The 15,005-nt window shown below is 48.6% G+C and overlaps 1 protein-coding gene across 1 annotated transcript in view; it reads right to left on the minus strand.

Moving 5' to 3' along the window:
* The window catches only part of LOC120958116 (dorsal-ventral patterning protein Sog), a 247,514-nt gene that overhangs the window by 30,902 nt on the left and 201,607 nt on the right, over positions 1-15,005 (minus strand). Inside the window, exon 2 of the mRNA XM_049606175.1 lies at positions 386-560. The gene's annotated coding sequence lies outside the window, so the exon portion shown is untranslated. The remainder of the gene's footprint in view (positions 1-385; positions 561-15,005) is intronic.

Raw genomic sequence — 15,005 nt, forward strand, 5'->3', positions numbered from 1 at the left:
GGTTTTTTTGTTCTGTTTGCATAGCGAGTTTTCCGGTGCCGGCGGCAGCACTCTCTAGCAGTGTACGGGCGCAATGAGATGCTGTGTGTGTGGGTGCACGCGATGATGCGAGGGACGAGGGACAGACACGTAAGCGTTGTAGATACTATCCGATAAGCGATGCTGTTTGTGCTACACAAACAGACATTCTTCTTTTTTTTAATACATTTATTTTTATTATTGTTTCATCAATCGTGCTCGTACATACACACACACACATACACAGTCGGCCCTTTAAGAGGACGGGAAATAAATCACGAGCTCTCCTCCTCCCTCGCCCTTCCCAGATCGAGTGCAATTAGCTAAGAAAAACGGAAAGAATAACACTACCCCTATCAGAACTCACCCTTGCGTATTATCGGCGCCCGGTAGATGGCGCTCTCTCTCTCCCGCGCGCGCGCGCAACCGCTAAACAACTAACCAACACACACACACGCACACCAGCGACCGAAGACTGACCGACGCCTGTCCGGCTGGGTTGTACCAAAAAAGTGTCCGTTACTGTTCCATACACACACACACTGCACACACTGTACACGCAGCCTTTAGAGGGCACTTGGGCGCTTTTAACGAGCGTCCCTAGTCCCGGAGTCTGGAGTCTTCCGCTGCACGCTCCCCAGGGACACCCTTTCACAGGGGCGAGAGAATAAAAACGTTCACTTGCGCAGCACACAGAACGGTCGCACGGTCACCACCGCGGATTTGGCGCTCGGCTCGTTTCGGACTCGGCAGCGGTGTTGCAGCCGTTGGTTCGTGCTTTGGCACGGCGGTCGCGGTCGCATCACTAGCGCAGGGCAAGGCACACGGACAACTTCACGCACGGTGTGGCTAATACCTACTGCTCCTTGGCTGCTGTCTTGCTGGCGCTAGATACGCGAGCGTAGGTGCGCGCGCGCGCGCGCGCGCTCGCGCCATCGCTTTTGCGCAACCGGGGCGGCAAACACGCGTACGAGTTGGTTTGCGAAATAAAAAAAATAAATAAAAAAATAAAGCAAAGCGAACTACAGACCCAAAATCCAACAGAGACCGTTGTGGCGTTGTGTCGCGGTGCGTTCCTTCACTTCACTGCTATGCGGCATGATAATGGTGGGGTCCGCGCTCCGATCTCCGCTTCCCACTTGCGCACGCGTACACCATCACGGCATGTGTGATGGCTATGAGAGCCTCTGCTTTTCATCTCAATCATCTCCCTCCCCGATCCGCCCCTTTGTTTCACACCTGTCTATACGGTACTACCTGTCATTCTGGAGATGCTCTTCCCCAAAACAACAAACAAAAAAAGAAGAGCGAGAGAGAGAGAGATGAGAACAACACAGGGGTTTCCGGCGTGTTCTGATAATGAGCCGTTTTGCTGTTGGAAACCGACAAGCTAGAGTCCGTGGACTAAACCCATCATCAATGGGCTTTTAGCGATTTGACATTCGGGCTTCCCAGTTTATTAAGTATCAGTAATATGCCTCAATATGGTTGCCATTTTCAACATCTCAGACGCTCTGCATCTATGTTAACGCAGTGAATATCACTTCTTCTGTTACCAAATAGTACGACTTTTTTATTTGGAGCTGTTTTTTCAGCTAGAACTCCTCTCGCTATCTCGCGGGAGCCTTTGCTGTAGTGCTGGGAGCTCGGAATTGAACCTACCCGATTCCGTGTTTGGAATCAATTCCGGAGCCGATTTGGTTGCTGGAGCCGGTTCTAATTTCGGAGCCAATTCCGACTCCGGCGCCGATTCCAGAGTCGACTTCGAAACCAGAAACGTAATCAGAATTGTATCGAGAATTGGAATTAGCTCCAGAATAAGAATCAGTGCTTGAATTTAAAATAAGAAGCTTCAGAAGAGAAATCAAAGCGGGAATCTCCAAGATAATGGATCGTTTGCGAGTAAATTTGGATTCTTTGATAATATCAATATGAAGCATCATTGGATCCATACGGCTATTCTTATGGAGATGCCGCAACTGACTCCGATTTCGAAGCCGATTCTGATTTCGGAGCCAAGAACGAATCAATTCCAACGAAAACTTCATTTTTTCCAACATGGTACAAGAGGGATCCTTCCCTTGTTGAGGTTTTAGCGGACTTTTCGGATGTTCTTGATTGAATGTTCTGAACACATTGGTTTTCCGTTTCTATGTTATTGTTGGTATAGTTTCGAGAGACTTTGGCTCCAACGGAGTTCTATTTTTCCGGTTCTAGGAGCTTCGGGTGTTCCGTTTCTATCTGATTTGGCTCCAGCTTGAGCCGCCTTTATGTACCAAAAATGTTTCCAATGTTCTTTGCGGTGTCAGTGTTACGTTAGAGCGCTGTCCCGAGTGGGTTCGCTAATCGATGTTCTCCTATCAACGAATAAAGTTCAAAAGAGCCCGCTGGCCTGCGTATCCGAGCTTCGGACAAAGCATCATTCTTCCTAATACTTTTCACTTTAAAGTGGCCCGTTCAAAGTTCCTGGCAGTTGATCATATCCCGATGCTTGCATCAATAATTCTATCAGTTTTTTTTTAATTCATGTTCTAATAAGTAGATCAAGTAATATCAAGTTTTAGGATTCTGACGTAATCGATAGCCCTTGCCTCATCCATCCTTATCAGACGTTCAGTTAATGACCATTTATAACGGTAATTCTGCTAATCAAAAAATAAAATCAATGTTTCAGTAGCAGGACCTGCAACGAATAGCCGTTTGTGTACATTTTCCGGGCTGAAATTATCTACACTAAAAATCGGAAGCTTGTTTGGCGTTGTACTTGGAGTGTTGGCAAGATTTCAGTCAAACTCCATATGAAAAGCTGGCTAGTGGCGTAAAAATCCCCCTTAATCAGATCATTTGAAAACCCCTGCAATAGAAGCGTACATCTATTCCCCTTGGCAGTACGCATTTACTCGGAGCCCCAAGCTCGAGCGAGTGACCTGGAGAACCCTTCGGCAGCCTCGTAGAATATGCCGAAAGCAGTGCGAATCGCTTCGTAAATGTCACGTGTGCGTATCGCGCGCGTGTGTATGTGTGTGATTACATTTCTCAATCGCTTGCTCCAAATGGTGCTGCTGCTGCCCTCTGCTACAAGAGCTGCACGATCCGTACCGATTTGTGGTTCGATCGTGTCAATCTTTCTCTCTCTCTCTCTCGCACTCTCTCTCTCTCTCTCACGGTGCTACCTAACCGGTAGGCCCAATCGGCAATAACTCACGCGAAATGGATCGGAGAGGTTTGGCCGGAATGAAGTAGAATGGGCGAGAGGGGGTGGAGCGGTGGGGGGGGGGGGAGTAATGTAGTAAGATGTCTGCGACATCTGTGCTCCGTCAATTTACGTTACACTCGCCCTAATCCGCAATATTGCCGCGCTGCTCTCATTTTTCGTTTTACGAGCGCGGCGTCACATTCCATTCTGAGGGAGCGCACATACACACATACACACACACATACAGAGAGCACGGGCGGGGGATGGTCATTGGCGCTGATTGATGTGATTGAGCCAAAGACCTGGGCAAGAGGGGGGGAGGGGGAGGAGGTGGAGTCACCAGGACCGAGGACTGACGCGGCCGTTCACTATCTAACGTCGTGTAGTTGGCGTGTTTTTTTTTGGTTTGTTTTCACTGTGTGGCTGAGTGTGTGTGTGTCACTGCAAAGAGAACAAAAACAAAACCCCCCCTGCTAGCGGCAAAACATTGCTTCAATTAACCACGTACAGACAAACGCTCCCCTCCTCCCCCCCCCACCCTGGGTGGGTTTTTGGGACGGGAATGCAAGGCTTCGCCCCAATCTCTTTCTATCTCTCTCTCTCTCTCTCTCTCTCTCTGTGCCACTGCTGCTCGCGTGATCGTGATCGAGCTTGCAAACGACAACGACGACGTTCGGGAAGGTGTGTCCCGTGTTGGTGGGTCACGTCTCGTCTATTCCTATGCCTTTGAGAGGGCAGCCACGCCAGTGCCTGTAGGCCCCCGGGGTAAGCGGAAGGTGTGTGTGTGTGTGTGTGTCTTTCACCGTGCTGCATACCGTACCGACATTCCCGAGCGATGATGAATACGTACGTTGGCGGTACGTGCCCGGCAGCCCGGTGTGTGCCAAAGCCCCGGCGCGTACATAGCACAGTCCCGGTATGACCTCATCGTGGCACGGTGTACCGAGTTTTGGCCGGGATGGGCCGGCCGGCCGGGAAGGAGGGGGATCGCAGCCATCCTCGTCGGTGAAATATTTTTACACACGCAACCAACCACTTTTTTTTATTAGGACTAGAACTAATTTGCGAAATTACGTAGTGACAGCAGCCTTTGCTTGTAATGTTCTGCTTAGAAAGCAATGTCTGAATCAGTACGAAGATTAACCGGCATATCGAGCCGGTAGGCTCGTGGAGCAGTCGGATAGTCGTACGACGTGTGGCGTCTCTCGGGCGTGTGTGCTCTGCTTTGCGACGTGACTTCAAATCCCGTTCGAGATCAAATTAGCTATCGCTCATGTTCTGTCCGGATATCGAGAATTTTTACAAACTTCATTGGATGCTTTGCCTGATGACGGTTATGCAAAAATAAAAGAAGAAGAAGAAGAAGAAGAAGAAGAAGGAATAACACAAAAATCTACTTTGCAAAAAATAGTACCTCCTCAATACCACATTTCGTACGTTTCATGTAGTTATTTTTCTAGTAATCTACTGTAAAGATCATGATTTGTTTTTTTTTTTACATTTTTTTTGACATAGGAAAAACTAAGAGATTTTCTTTGTTTTGTCCAGCTGAAATCATTATTTGAAACTTCATGCGTTTGTCCGTTTGCTTGACAAAACTTCATCGCAAAACATTTGAGCTTAAACCGAATCAGCAGTGGAGAATTTGATGGAGGACCTTGTGAGTTAACCTGATAGCGTGATCGGCGATAATTGTTTAATTTTTTCAATTGTTTTGGTACAATCTGATAACTGTAGCAAACAAACAAAAAGGAACGTATTGGCACAAAATCACACAAAATAAAAGGTTGCAATTTATCTTTTTTTTAATTTTTTTAATTAACAACAATCATCAAGGCCTAAACAACTTATTCCTATACCCTACCGCACATCACACTGATTAGATCATAGAGATTAAATACATATTAAAGAACATGTTCAAAACTGGAGGCCCCATCAATATAATCACAAAGTAGCTTATGTAAAAAACTACACACGGTGTCATCATACGTCTATGTTTGAGAGACTCCAGTCCGAAAAGGAGGCACCCAGTGCGGTAGGTGGGATAAATACACTCGCTTTGGGACCACAACCACCGAAAGAACAATGATCGACAATGATCAGAACACACAAATGCCTGCAAAAGTTGACGCATTACTGTTGTTGGTGCTAGTACCTCGGATTTTGATCGTTGCAAACTGGATATTGTCTTAATTTTAAATACGCAACAAACAGCAAGCATATTTAAAAGTCCCGAATTGTTCGGCTGGTGCTGAGGTTTACGTCTTGATTACTCCAACAGTTGGCCGCTATGACTTCTTATGCGAGACACGGTGATTGATCCAAGAATGTAAGACCTTCAATCTATTTAATTGTAATAGAAATAATAATGTCTTAATAATGTAATTGGCCCGATCTGGAGCTAGGTTTCAGCTCGATAAACATCCTTAACGGCAACCACATGGAAGATAGTAAGGAACCATTGCTAGTATAGTTACGACGAACCGCTAAAACTGGTGCCCGACGTTGCGCGCGAGATATCAATCGATCGTCGATTTGTCGGGAAAGTGTCGGCCCTTTTTTGCTTCTCTGTCTTCTTTAGCTGCATTGCTGTTGTTGTGGTTGTTGTTCTTGCTGTTTGGTCGTGGTGGTGGTGGTGGGTAATTCCGGTCGTAAAGCTGACAGCTTCCCAACCGTGCGAGGTACAACGGGCGTGCCATTAATTTCCAAAGCAAGCAGATTGTGATTTCCATTTTACAACCAAAAACGTAAAGCGCGGCCCTACTAAGAAAGGTACCGAGGGCCAGGTAAGGTCCGAAAAGGGGCCCAACTCCAAGTGTGCAGGAATAAGAGAGAGAGAGAGAGAGAGGCGTAGAGGAGCTAATCGGACATCGATATCGGCACGCTGCGGTCTAGCCAAAAAGGGGATTGGAAATGCAAATGCGGCCCGGTAAATCGGTGGAAAAAACCAACAAAATGTATCTCTGTATGTGTGTGTGTGTGTGTGTGTGTTTGAGGAGGAGATACGGCGTGATATATCTTCAGGGTCTCGCATCTCGCCGGTAAGGGCCGGTAGGGACTCCCTTAAAGCGACTCGCTTGCGCTCGCTGCAACCTTATCCTTTTGCACCGACACAGTCGCTACTTTGCATAAGAAGTTAAATAAACATCCAACACACACACACACACATGCACACCCCGAGCGGGCCAACACGGGTAGGTATAAGCGGATTAGCAACGGCTTGCATTCGGGGCACTCGGGAACATACGAGTCGCCGAGGCTGGCGGAGGTCCCGGCCGTGTTTGCCCGGCCGATGTTGACGTTGGCTTCTGGCGTTACCGCCACCACCCGTTACTGGAGTTTGTTTTGGTAATGAAGGACACAGCAGGGGGAAAGAAAGAAAGGAACAAAAGTGAGGAAAACAAAAAAAAAAACCGATCGAAAAAGCAACCAGAAACCAACGGTGCGAAAGGTGGGCGAACTAGCGGAGAGGGGCTAATGGATTTCACACCCCGGGTTTTTGGGCTAGCAGCCGCAGGCCATGCCACAGAAGACGTCGAGGTCCTTGCTTTTTGTTTTTTGCTTTTGCTTTTGGACGGCCATGAACGAAGACGCGGGGACAGGTAAGGAATCTACAAACGGGGACACTAACCACCGTGAAAGTCATCACCGTGCCATCGGGCCGGCGGGTAGTAGACCGAGGTAGGTTAAAGGTTCGGTTTCCGGAAATTCCCACACCGAGCGCTACCTCGCAGAGTGCGTGTTGGATCGGGGCGTACCCATGAGGAGACACTGCTCCCGACATGAGAGCGCACTGCAGTTGTGTCGTCAGATTGCTACCCTTTTTCTCTCGTTTTTTTTTTTGTTGGTCTTTGGTCCTCCACAGTCCAGTACCTTTTCCTGGCCCTGGCAGGAAGATTCGGCTCGGGAGAGGCTCCTGCGGGAATTTCCCACCGCACAAGGACAAGGAATCGAAGTTATTGCTGGGTTGTGGGTTTTTTGGTTGTTGGTTTGCGTCCGGCAGTAGCTCTCGGTGGCAAAATGGGAGGAAAACCTACAGGCAGGAGTTTGTTTTGTAAGCGCTAGGGAGTTGATTTACCGTGCCAACATGTTGAGCTGGGGGGGGGGGGGGGGGGGTCTCCTCCACAATGGCATCCACGTGTAATGCCACCATAACGGGCGTTGGGCATCACGTGGCCGCCCAAGACCGCCAGTAGAGCACTGCATTCGGATGTTGGGTGTCTTTTGTTATCTAGGCCACACGCTCTCGTGACCGGGGCGGGTGTGGATTAGTCACGCCTTTGGGGTGGAGAAGACAGTTACAAATGGATTGCCCCGCAAGGGTGATAAATAACGACGCACGCAGGCTCTGGCGCACGGCGCGCACTGGCTGCTTCCGCATCTTAGCGAAAGGAATTAGACTGAAATTTATTGCGCGAAAAGGCCGTTTCGCAACGCCGCTACACACACACACAGCCAGATGCAAATCCCGCCTTGTGCAGCTGCAGTACGGTGCTGGCTAGCCCCCTTCTACGGGAGTATCCCGCACAGGCCAGCCACAGATTCTTTCTTCTGCGCCCTGGGTCTAAGCCCGGGCTGGGCTTAAGTCCTGAGCGCTGGGCGTACGCCATTAATTAACGGTACGTGCGTGATGATGAGTCCACTTTGCTCGGGAATTTCGTCCGAAGCGTGTGACGCAACAATGGCTAATGTTCGGCGAGGGACGTTGCGTCAACCATGTTCACCGCCAGATTGACTCAGGGCTTCGCTCCATTGCTCTTAGCTTGAGACAATAATCGGCCAACTGTGTCAAGCTAAGAGCATTCGGGGGGGCAAGTTTAGGCTTTCAAGTACACAGTATTAAATAATTTTCTGTTGAAAATCTGTTCATCTGTTGACAGGATGAAGTATGATCTGAATGTTAATATTGAGAGAGCCATTATACTTAATTTGTTTAATTGTTCATAAAATGATTGCTCAGACAAGGGACCTCATCACTGACTTCAAAGTTTAACTTAAGCTTCTATAATAAATACTAACACAACAAACAGCAACACTTGTGGACATGTAACGTACATACAATTTACGAACCATCGCAGTTATTGGGCTGTGCTCGCTATATGAACATCTCGTAAGGATAGTTCTAATGAGACTGTATTTACGGCACATTCTAGGATTGACTCTAGCAAACAGTTCTGGCGAATCTACGGCACCGACGGCGAACTTGGATGTAAAGATACAGTGAGCATTATCACGTCTCCTAGCAAGTATGTCCAGACCAAATAACACGCAACGGCATATGGTACGAGATGGACGAGCAGTTACATTACGCCACGGAGTGAAGTGCAAGACAATGCCGCGTAACTCTCGTATGAACAGCAACAATCCTATTGGACTATACGCTAGAAAAAAGGACCACAACATAACATAACTTAATAATAATAATAAGCATTTTGTTAGCTTTGTGTAAAAAATGTTACCGTAATGCTGCCAGATATCTAGTTTGCGGTCCTGGGTGACTCCTGAATCCTCCTCTTGACCGCTGCTTTCGTAAACATTTATTAGAATTTAGACAAAATGAGGTTCAGCGACGAAACAGACTAAACTTTGCACGGTTTTCGAATACTTTCATACAAAATTTAGGTAGAAAGCTTTACTGGAAAGATAGAACATAGTGCCTTAAAGTTCCAGAGGACACATTAGAGTCCATCACTTTTCACCGACTAGAAGAAATATTGAATTTTTATTTAAAAAAAATCTCATTAAAAATCGTCAAAAGATGTAGCACTGAATAGAAATGTATGCATTAATGGTGAAAGCACCTTTTTGTATAAGGTTGTAGTTTGTCTAGAAAAAAAACAAAGACATTTCAGATAAATTTGGCAACAATTTCTCGAGTAAATCAAGCAATTTTTGAATGAAATCAGAGAAGTCTGTACTAGCGATATGCTCTCTGGAGCGAACCCACGACTCGGATCCGACACCGACTATAGTTCGGTTCCGACTCCAGCAAAATTGGAGTTCCGCCCGGAGTCGGAGCCATCGGGAGTCGGAGTCGTCAGGAGTCGGAATTGTCGACTGACCTTAGACCCGCCTCCGACTCCGAGACGATTCCGAACGATTTCGGGTAATGCTGGTCGGACCTACATTCCGGAGTTGGTTCAGAAATAGATTTTTTCCATCTTTACCCATGACCAGTCTGTAACTTCCTTTATACAAATTATGCTACTTTTCCGTTTGTCTCAAATCATTGGCACTACTGTGATAGGGGGTTGGCCAAAGGTAACCTGCAACTCATTTGATTTGAGCATACAGTCTACCAGGGGGAGATGCTTATGATCCTTAACAGTCCTCTGGCAGCCGTACGGGACCTGGATCTGGTCCTGGTTGATGGAATTCGACGGCTTCTACCACGTTGGGAGTCGTGTGTAGACTTCACACTTCTTCGCACCGTTTGTTGTTGATTTACGCTAGAAGCCATTATTAGTTTTTTGTACTGACCACTCCAGGATATTCTAGGGTATAGGACGCAACAGTGGAACTCATCACGAAAGGTCCTTGCGTGCTTGGTAGGAGCTCCAAATGCTGAGAAACCCCGACTACAAGACCACGGGACTGAGCTATTCGTTCACGTGCCCCTTAGAACAGCTCGTTCCGATCCGTTGCATCTTCTGGACGTCTGATCACATCTCCCTTGACTGTGTGTGTGTGATCTCACCCCTTCCCTTGCCTTGTTTTAATGGACCATCCCACCCTGTCCCGTCAAACATTTTTGTGCACCGGTGAAGAATTAGTTTCCCTGTGATTCAATGTCCCACCCACTCCCGCCGGCATCTTCTTCACCATCATCATGTGCGTGTGTGTGTGTGTGTGTGTGTGTGTGTGATTGATCTTCCCGATATCAACCCCAACATCCCCTCCCCCCCCTCGTCACCCTCTTCAACCCTTGCTCTGGCAGTTGTTCTTTGTTTTGGAACGAAGTTCACACACACACACACGCGCGCGATCGTGTTCTCGTGCCGTCTTCCGTCATTTCCGCCTTTCCGCTCGCCGACCACCCATCGCGCCCCACATTTATGGATGTGTGTTTCTTTTTTTTTTTTGCTTCCCCTCTCCATCTGCGCTTTCTGCGCTCGAAGTGCGAAGTTGAAATCGATACGGAACATCTTTTATCTCCGTTCGAGAGAGAGAGAGAGAGAGAGATAACAAAGAAGAAGGAAAAAAAGATAATCCGTCTCGGAGCGCAGGCTAACTCGCTGTCCGGGACGCGGGGTTTGCATGGGTTCCGTCGTCGCACTTCGCTTCATACCGCCAGTGCCTTTTGCGTTCTTCTTTTTTCTTCTTCTTTTTGTTCGCCACACACACACACACACACACACAACTCACGCCGTCAATTTGCGGCGGAATATCGGGTTCTGGTTGTTCCCGGGCCCAAAAGGCCGAACCGACAGCGTAGCCAAATATGGGCGGACAGGGTGGCAGAGCAGCTCGTTTTTAATGCGCCGTGGTGTGTGTGTGTGTGTGTGTGCCTGTGCGTACTTGCATAATTTGTGCATCGAAGCGAAAAGCGATAAAAAAAACAAGAAATCCTCCATTTAACACCGAAATCGAAAAAGGGGTTTTCTTGCTGTCGCTCACACGGGAGGGGTGATATGTCGCACAGCTGTGCGTGTGGATTAGAAATTGGCCGTCTGCGCACGGTCCGGCAGGGGGCGGCCGGCGGCGGGCCGAATCTTCCAGCCGGAACCGCCCAGCAGCACGGTGCGGGCGGAGCGGGCCGCCCCTTTTCGGCACCGCAAACCCCACTTCCGCTAGCAGACCGTGCCGTGCGTTTGCGGGAGCGGCAAACCAACCTTTTTGGTTTTGTTGTTTTTGTTTTGTTTTTGCGCTTTGTTTTCGAATCCGTGAGATTGTGACCGTGGCGTGCGTGTGACCTTTGCCGCCCTTTTCCTTCCACCCCCCCCCCCCCGCCACTGTACGGTGGCGCCATCTGTTTATCTCGCGTCCCTTGCACCGCCGCCCCAGTGGCGCCCTCTGCTTGAAGACATCTGTTTTTGAAGCTTTTGGAGTAGTGGGTGATAGGGGGGGGGGGGGGGGTGTTTGGATTGAGCACTTCAAAACAATATGCCAAGATTATCCTGCTCCCACCCTCCGCTAACCCCACAAAATAAGCTCCTATACAAGGGTGGAAAGGGTAGGGAGAGGGAGGGGGCTTGGTACTTCCCCACACGAATTGTATTATATTCCGCGCTCTGCACGACAGATTACGGCCCGTAGGTGGATTTTGGTTGGGTTTCCGAAACGCCATCTGGCAGGGGAGGGGGGGGGGGGAGGGGGTAGCAAAAAAAATAATAAATAAATGATTGATGGGTGATGCCCATTGGAGTGGGGTGGAGGGGGATTGGAGCACCACAATAATGGCCCAAAATCCAAATGAATGGCCCCAATATGATTAGCCGGCAGCTGGGGGATAAGAGAGAAGAGAGGGAGGGAGGAAGGGAGGGTGGGGTAAGCAAACGGCGGCCGCCAAATCGAAAGAAAACCTCATTGTGCGTTATTATTATTATTGGGTTTCTCGCTTGCCGCCTGGAACACACCTGGGGACACCTGGGCAGTGTGTGTGAACGGCGTGTGTGGCGCCCATCAATCAATTTGGTGGAGGGAGGAAGAGGGGAAGGGAGTGTTCTTCTTTTCCTTCCAAACACGGCTCACTGGGCCGTCCATTGTCTCTAGCCGTGGGGCCAGTGTACCTTACCCCCCCGGATCACGGATTCCGCGCGGTGTGTCCGGTGGGAGTGTTGTAATGTACCTCAAGTACCTCCAACGCGATGGTTTCCAACGTCGAATGTCGTTGTCGCTGACGCTTTTTTGTTGTGTGATCTCCGTTGTGCGTGGTGTGGAATACTTCCACGCAGTTTCCAACGGACGGTTTGGTTGTGAAAAAGTGTGTGTGTGTGTGAGAGAGAGAGATATATGGAAGAGCAGAAGAGAGGTAGAATCAAGGGAGTTACAAATCAAATCGGTGAAGATGATCAAAGCGCCGGAGAGCTCCGGCCCACGCCTTTGGGCTGCATTTTGGGGCTATGTGGGCATGCTAAGGATTTTGTTGGAGCTTCTGCCAAACCCAATACTTTCAGGCTTGCCGTCAGAGTTTACACCCCTATAGAGGTCATCCGCTGCCAAGACCGTCATAACACACACACACGTTTCGTGTAATTATTTCAGAACAGCCAAGACTAGTCACAGTGCCTTTGCTAATAAATTTTTAGGCGTGCTGACCTGAAAATCTTTTTTTTTTATATTGTCATGATCCCTTTATCTCCCTCTGGTTGCTCTGGCCACAAAAGAGTACATCGTCGTGACCTGGCTCGGTCAACATTCATTCTCCAGGATGCTCGGTCCCTGGCTGGAAACTCCCATTCATATAGGCACCCAATCTCCCACTGGTTTCGTTTCACCTGATCCAGCCATTGTGGTCTCTGTGCTCCCCTACGTCTTGTGTTGAGCTGGGGTACACTGTTGAACAACTTCTTCGTGGAGCATGAGTCGGACATCCTCATCGAGGACCACCGACCACGGACCATCAACTTGCAATATATCTCACATTTCTATCGGTCCCGAAGTCTTCTGGATCTGCTTAGATCTAGATTTGACATCTGAGCAGGTGGGGTAGCCCATATAATCTTCGACTCTCCTGCCCTATGCGTCTGCGGATTTTGTTGCTGAGATCGGCGTCCGAAATAAAGACCGTCCCTAGGTAGTAGAATTCCTCTACTACCTCGCGGTTGTCGTCGCATTGTTTCTCAATCTAATTCTCGCTGGTCCACGGCTGTCGTTGTCTAGCCCTATGTTGAAGAGCAGCGAGAAGAGTCACCGTCACCTTGCTTCACATCCCTGTGAGATTCGAACAAATTGTCATGCACATGGTTTGTATTTCAATAATTATTCCAGTCGCTAACAACAACCCTAGCTTTGTAAAGCTTATCATACTCATCCTTCTTGAGTTCAATGTAGTACACAAAAACGGAACATTTGCTCAACAGCTTAGACAAGAGCCATTGGTCATGGCTTTTCCAATTTTAACGCGATTGCGATCTTGACATTTTACTTGCTCGACTTACTTGCACTCCGCATCCCCGCCTAGCCTCCGCATCTTGCTGCTAGAGGACATCAACATCATTTTTGGAGTGCGTGATCATGATCGATCAAAACACTCTATGGTGCAGACGTGAGCTCTGTACGTGAAGTACTATTGTTTTGGAAGGTATGTCTATTTCCGGGCTGTTCAATAATAATTATTTTTGGTGAAACCGAACCTTTGGAACCTCCATATGCTGCGTATGCAATTGTAATTGCAAACTACGGTCAATTCAGAGAAGGACTTAGATAACAGCAGTCCTTGGGATCTATTCTTTACTAACTTCTTGTTTGTTCGCTGGAATTAAATGTCTTTCGCGTTAGGTCTCTCCTTGTATAGATCGACTCAATGTGTTAGTATTAGTGAAGTATTCATGTAGATCACAAGTCCGATTAATTTGAAGAAGAAAACAAATAACTAAGCATTTCTGCTCCAGGCAGCATAGCCATAGCCAGTACCCAAAAAAAGCCTTATTGCTACGTTTGATCATAACATTTTATTTTTTATGTGCTACAGAACATCTCAATCATCTTATGTTGTACCAAATGTGTAAAGTCACACTTCGTCTCTAGATTAAAATAAAACCCCCAAAGATATTCTAACGACTTTTGGCAAATGTTACACAATTTATGGACAATCCTCAATTGGTTAGTGTTGTTTCCAGACGACCTATATAAATGAACCCTTTCAAATTTAAAAATACACTCCTACTATCGCACCCAAATTGTTCCGTACATTGAGATGTCCATACTGCCCCGCTGTTCCCCCGTCGCAAACGCTTCTGCCGACCCGGGCGTCATCGATCAGATGGATCCGGTTTCCGATGCGCGTTGCATTTGCCAGTTCCCGGTTCCGTTTTTGGAGCCCCTGCAAACCCCCCCCCCCCTGTTTAGCTGTGGGTGTCAGCGAGCTGACGGGCGAGATGACATTTGCTGCCCGGGTGCGTGCCTGTGTGCATCCTGCTGTGGAAGAGAGTGTGGGATTTTAATCGACTGGAGCGAGCAACAAGCTGGAAATGGAAATGTCATTGCTTGCGGGCGGCGTCGGCGGCGTTTGATGGGTTGGCTGTTCGGTGACAGGAATATTGTACTTGCACGCAGGCGCGTTTTTTTCTGCTGCTGCTGTTGTTGGAGGTCCTTGCGCCGGGCCCAAAATCTCGAACCTCGAACGGCCGGGCGTGCCAACGTGATTAATCGTTCCGCCACGCAAATGTGCCCTTTCCCTTAACTCACACACACACACACACACACACACACACACACACACACACACACACACAAAGCTGCGAAAAGCGTTAGCTAATAGCCGTCTGGGCTGTCTAGTTGTTCGGGGGACCCTGCCCACTTAACTGGGGCGCCGAAATCGTGCACCCTCGGAAGGCGTGTAGGGCCGCAGCGGGTTGCATTGAATTCCAAGCGAGCGGTTGGAATGTGCGGCACCAGAAAAGTCATTCAACTTCTGGCCAGGCGGACAATCGGCGCTCAGCCTTGCCCCTCGCCTCCTCCCCTTTTGCGCTGAGCGCCCTTGCGCTGGGCTGGAAATGGGAGCGCGAGCAAGATTCTAACCGGAGCCCACCCCATTTTCGGACCGTCCCCAGGCTCCCAGGAATGTACAGCATAGCCACCGTTCCTCCCGTCCTCCTCCCAAACCCTTCCTCCCCCTCCCCCGGTGCAA

This window comes from Anopheles coluzzii, chromosome X, assembly GCF_943734685.1.
Source record: "Anopheles coluzzii chromosome X, AcolN3, whole genome shotgun sequence".
Taxonomy (NCBI): Eukaryota; Metazoa; Arthropoda; class Insecta; order Diptera; family Culicidae; genus Anopheles; species Anopheles coluzzii.